The sequence below is a fragment of the Pelophylax lessonae genome (assembly GCF_965119305.1).
Source record: "Pelophylax lessonae genome assembly, chromosome: 7".
Taxonomy (NCBI): Eukaryota; Metazoa; Chordata; class Amphibia; order Anura; family Ranidae; genus Pelophylax; species Pelophylax lessonae.
Window position 1 is genome coordinate 282,277,863 of NC_138774.1, and position 6,000 is coordinate 282,283,862.

The window sequence follows — 6,000 nt, forward strand, 5'->3', positions numbered from 1 at the left end:
TCTTTATGGAGGGATCCATTAAAAAAAAAAAATAAAAATAAAAACATATCCAATAAAAAAAAAAAAAACACATGTAAAAAAATCGAATTTCTTTATAAATTTTGGCCAAAATGTATTCTGCTACGTGTCTTTGATAAAAAATAAATAAATAAAATCAAGTGGTCAAGGGGGTGTGGGAGGTGTGTCCTATGCCTACATAGTTTTGTAAATATGAGTCCCATGTTCCCATCTCAAAAAGATGAACCCAAGCACTATACTGATCATTTGTGCCAGAAAATTCATGATCCGTATAACTATTATTTTTTTTCTTTATTTTATTTTTTTCATTGTTCCTTTAAAAAAAAAAAAATATCTGATCACTTTTATTGCTGTCACAAGGAATGAAACATCCCTTGTGACAGTAATAGGCAGTAACAGGTGCTCTTTATGGAGGGATCCATTAAAAAAAAAACAAAAAAAACATATCCAATAAAAAAAAAAAACATGTAAAAATCTAAAAAAAAAAATCTAATTTCTTTATAAATTTTGGCCAAAATGTATTTTGCTATGTGTCTTTGATAAAAATAAATAAATAAATAAATAAAATCAAGTGGTCAAGGGGGTGTGGGAGGAAGTGTGTCCTATGCCTACAAAAAAAAAAAAATCAAGTGGTCAAGGGGGCGTGGCAGGGGGGTGCCTATGCCTTCATAGTTTTGTAAATACGTGTCCCGTGTGTTCCCATCTCAAAAAGTTGTGAGGTATGCATTCGAACCCAAGCTCTATACTGATTTTATTTTTTCCTGATTTTATTTTATTTTTTTTCATTGTACCTTTAAAAAAAAATATATATATATCTGATCACTTTTTTTGCTGTCACAAGGAATAAACATCCCTTGTGACAGTAATAGGCAGAAACAGGTGCTCTTTATGGAGGGATCCATAAAAAAAAAAAAATGTCCAATAAAAAAAAAAAAAAACGTAAAAAAAATCTAATTTCTTTATAAATTTTGGCCAAAATGTATTCTGCTACGTGTCTTTGATAAAAAAAATAAAAATAAATAAATAAAATCAAGTGGTCAAGGGGGTGTGGGAGGAGGTGTGTCCTATGCCTACAAAAAAAAAATAATAATAAAATCAAGTGGTCAAGGGGGTGTGGCAGGAGGTGTCCTATGCCTACATAGTTTTGTAAATATGAGTCCCGCGTTCCCATATAAAAAAGTTGGGAGGTATGCGTTTGAACCCAAGCACTATACTGATCATTGGTGCCAGAAAATGAATGATCTGTATAATTCTTACAGCCGTATGCAGCCTTATAGCTCTGTACTCACTTCAAGTGTTGCGCTAGCTGGCCGGTACGTCTTGCACAAACGCGCGGCGCTCCTTCCACTTCCAGTAATGCTGTTGAAACAAGCAGAAGAATTTCGGATTACATTTCCCCTTTGCAGGATGAAGGTTTCATAGATCGATTGCACACTAAATTGTATTTGTTGGGATTGCGTTAGAACGTCTAACCTTTAACTTAATACAAACAATTTATAGTTATACGGGAACATAAACCATAAAGACTCCATGAAGCAGATATGATGGATTCAAAAGCTGAACGCAAACCTTGAAAAGAATGAGTGGGACGATTCTAAGCTAAGCCTGCACTTTATCATGCCGAATGATTCAGCATTCTGTCTAAAATGTAAAAAAATGGCCTTGGAGATCTTCCAGAGCAGAACGCGTTTTCTTGGTGTAGGTGTTATATTTATACCCCAACCTGTATGCCAGGGAAGGGGGGGGGGTCTCTAAACTGCAACCTTGGGGCCAGATGCAACGCTTTGCTTGCTTTTATCCGGCCCTTGGGGATTTAAAAAAAAAAGTGACAATATTCAAAAACTCTGATTTCGGCATTTGGAATATTTTAAAGTGCAGAGGAAGGATTTGGGGTCTTTTAGACCCCCCGATCCCTCCATAAAGAGTACCTGTCACTGCCTATTACTGTCACAAGGGATGTTTACATTGTGACAGCAATAAAAGTGACCTGATTTTTTTTTTTTTTTAAAGGAATAATGAAAAAAATAAAATATAAGGAAAAAAAAAAAATTAAATTTTTATCAAATTAAGCCCCGGAACATTTTACCCCCTTCCTGACCAGGGGGTATTTTGCGATTCGGCACTGCGTGACTTTAACAGACAATTTTGCAGTCGTGCAACGCTGTATCCAAATTAAATTGACGACAATTTTGAAAAAATAACAATATTTTTCTACTTTGACAGTTAAAAAATATCCAATATATTAAATTCTTGTCATATATTTAGGCCAAAATGTATTTAGCTACATGTCTTTGACAAAAAAATTCTCAATGAGCGTATTTTTATCCAATTTAAGACCGGAAGATTTTACCCCATTCCTGACCAGGCCATATTTTGCGATTCGGCACTGCGTTATTTTAACGGACAATTGTGCGGTCGTGCAATGCTGTACCCAAATTACATTTATGTCCCTATTGTCCCCACAAACAGAGCTTTCTTTTGGTGGTATTTGATCACCTGTGCAATTTTTACTTTTTGCGCTATAAACAAAAAAAGAGCGACAATTTTGAAAAAAAATAACAATATTTTTCACATTTTGTTAATATGAAATTCCCCCCCCCCCCCCCCCAAAATGTAAAAATCTAAATTTTTTAACATTTTAGGCCAATTTGTTTTCTGCTACATATTTTTGGTAAAAAAAAAAAAAATCGCAATAAGCGCTTTTGGATTGCTTTGCACAAAAGTTATTGCATTTACTAACTAAGGGAAAGATTTATGTCATTTTTTTTTTGTTTTTAACTAGTAATGGCGGCGATCTGCGATTTTGTTTGCGGGACTGCGACATTGCTTCGGACAGATCGGACCCCTGACTGACATTTTTGACACTTTTGGGGGTACCAGTGACATTACTACAATAATCTGTGCTATAAATATGCACTATTACTGTAAAAATTACACTGGCAAGGAAGGGGTTAACTTCATTAGTGATCAAGGGGTTAAGTGTGTCCCTAGGGGCGTGCTTCTTAGTGTCAAGGGGCGTGGCTTGTGATGTAACCACAGAGACATAGGATTCTACATAGCAGGATCGTATGATCTCTGTTCTTACACAGGGGAGAATGACAGGCGGCTTTGTTTACATCAGCCGCCTGCCTTTCTCCCTCTCCAGCGGGAGATAGCGAGTCGCGGGCGGACATCGGAGCCACCGGTCACTCGGAGATGTCAGGGAACGAGTGGGGGTGGGAGCGCACCTCCGGCGGCGCGCTCGCCCCCAAGACGCTCGTGGGCGAGCGACGTACCAAACATAGGTAGCAGAGAACAAATTGGCCTAAAATGTTAAAAAATTTTAATTTTTACATTTTTTGGGGGGAATTTCATATAAAAAAAATGTGAAAAATATTGTTATTTTTTCAAAATAGGACAAAAGGACATCAATATTATTTGGGTACAGCGTCGCACGACCGCGCAATTGTCTGTTAAAGTCACACAGTGCCGAATCGCAAAATAGGCCCTGGTCTTGGAGCAGCCAAATCCTCCGGGGCTTAAAGAGGAAGTAAACCCTCCTCTGCAACTTTTACCTATAGGTACTGTAAATATCTCCTAAATATGTACCGTTTAGGAGATATTTACATTGCATGCAGCCGATGACGTCATCAGCGCATGCGCTCTGAAGGAACGGCCACCTGTGCCGTTCCTTCAGAGCCCTATGCCGTGAACGGCGGGCAATTGGTAAATCACTTTATAGGTACTTTCTGTTCTGAGTGCTTTTCCACTTTATTACATTCATTATTAATAAAATGATAATATTTCCTATTATTTTTTTTATTTTATTTTTTTTTATTACTAATATTATCAATTATTGGGCATTGGGCAAGTGGTAAATCACGTTATAGGTACTTTCTATTCTAAGTGCTTTTCCGCTTTATTACATTCATTATTAATAAAATTATAATATTTATTTTTTATTATTTTTCTTTTTTCTTTTTTTATTACTAATGTTATCAATTATTGGTCAAGTGGTAAATCACTTTATAGGTACTTTCTATTCTAAGTGCTTTTCCACTTTATTACATTCATTATTAATAAAATTATAATATTTATTTTTTATTATTTTTTTATTTTATTTTTTATTTTTTTAAATTACTAATATGATCAATTATTGGGCATTGGGCAAGTGGTAAATCACTTTATGGGTACTTTCTGTTCTAAGTGCTTTTCCACTTTATTACATTCATTATTAATAAAATTATAATATTTCTTATTATTTTTTTTATTTTATTTTTTTTTTTTTATTACTAATGTTATCAATTATTGGGCATTGGGCAAGTGGTAAATCACTTTATAGGTACTTTCTGATCTAAGTGCTTTTCCACTTTATTACATTCGTTATTAATAAAATTATAATATTTCTTATTATTTTTTTTATTTTATTTTATTTTTTTTATTACTAATGTTATCAATTATTGGGCATTGGGCAAGTGGTAAATCACTTTATAGGTACTTTCTGTTCTAAGTGCTTTTCCACATTATTACATTCATTATTAATAAAATTATAATATTTATTTTTTTATTATTTTTCAATTTTATTTTTTTTATTACTAATGTTATCAATTATTGGGTAATTGGTAAATCACTTTATAGGTACTTTCTGTTCTGAGTGCTTTTCCACTTTATTACATTCATTATTAATAAAATTATAATATTTCTTATTATTTTTTTTATTTTATTTTATTTTATTTTTTTTATTACTAATGTTATCAATTATTGGGCATTGGGCAAGTGGTAAATCACTTTGTGGGTACTTTCTGTTCTAAGTGCTTTTCCACTTTATTACATTCATTATTAATACAATTATAATATTTATTTATTATTATTTTTTTTATTTTATTTTTTTATTACTAATCTTATCGATTATTGGGCAATTGGTAAATCACTTTATAGGTACTTTCTATTCTAAGTGCTTTTCCACTTTATTACATTCATTATTAATAAAATTATAATATTTATTTTTTATTATTTTTCTTTTTTTCTTTTTTTATTACCAATGTTATCAATTATTGGGCAATTGGTAAATGACTTTATAGGTACTTTATGTTCTGAGTGCTTTTCCACTTTATTACATTCATTATTAATAAAATTATAAATATATATATATATTTTTTTATTACTAATATTATCAATTATTACGTACACCTGCTGAATACTGGTAGATGTAATCCTGGATGGCACTCTTCCAAATCAGATATCTACAGGGTAAAATAAAGAAAGCTGTCAGACAGGTACTCCGATCATTTGCTATAATCATTGTTCCAGAAGCTGTGAACACAAACAGATTGGCACAAACAAAACACAGACAACCCAAAAAAAAATTCTAAGAACTGCAATAAAATATTCTCCAATGGGCGGTGCGCATACTTCTAGAGGGAGTCACGGCTGTTACCTGTGGGAAGCGCCAAAGACTGATTAATTAAATCTAATCATTCTGTAAACAGATGTGAACCGCAAATTATTTGACACCATTGTTTGGATGGATATAGAATACTGTCTGCTCTGCATTAAAAAAAAAGGTTAAAAAAAACCTTGCACCCGGAGAAAATTAAAAAAACATGTTCAGTAAATCTCTGCCATACGTGCACATTTGTTATCCCTTTAAAAATGCTGCAAGGACAGGAAAAATAACTTTGGATCTGCCAAAAATCCAGGAAGCTCCTAACTCTTTTTCCCCGGGGGGGCCATCTGATCTCCAAGGAGCAAGTGGATCCACCACTATCAGGCTGTAGGGAAACAGAGGCCCCCTGGGGAGTTCTTGGACTGGTCTCATCCGTTTAGTGATCCTTGTGGGACGGTGCTGTTTAGCCTGGACCATCTAGCTTTGGAGGGGCTTTCGGGATCCATCTGGAATATACCATATGACCTTTCTCAGATTTTATAATTTGTCTTGAGTGTTGGCTGTTACTGTTACTTAAACCCTACAGAATTGGGACCACCATTCTCCTGTTCTATATT

General features: G+C 33.8%; 1 protein-coding gene across 1 annotated transcript in view; it reads right to left on the reverse strand.

Annotated features, from left to right (window-relative positions):
- LOC309559681 (uncharacterized protein) overlaps positions 1-5,212 on the reverse strand; it is a 174,625-nt gene extending 169,413 nt beyond the window's left edge. Inside the window, exons 1-2 of the mRNA XM_082263079.1 lie at positions 5,182-5,212; positions 1,308-1,377 (exon numbers count right to left, since the gene is read on the reverse strand). The gene's annotated coding sequence lies outside the window, so the exon portion shown is untranslated. The remainder of the gene's footprint in view (positions 1-1,307; positions 1,378-5,181) is intronic.
- Between the last annotated feature and the right edge of the window lie 788 nt (positions 5,213-6,000).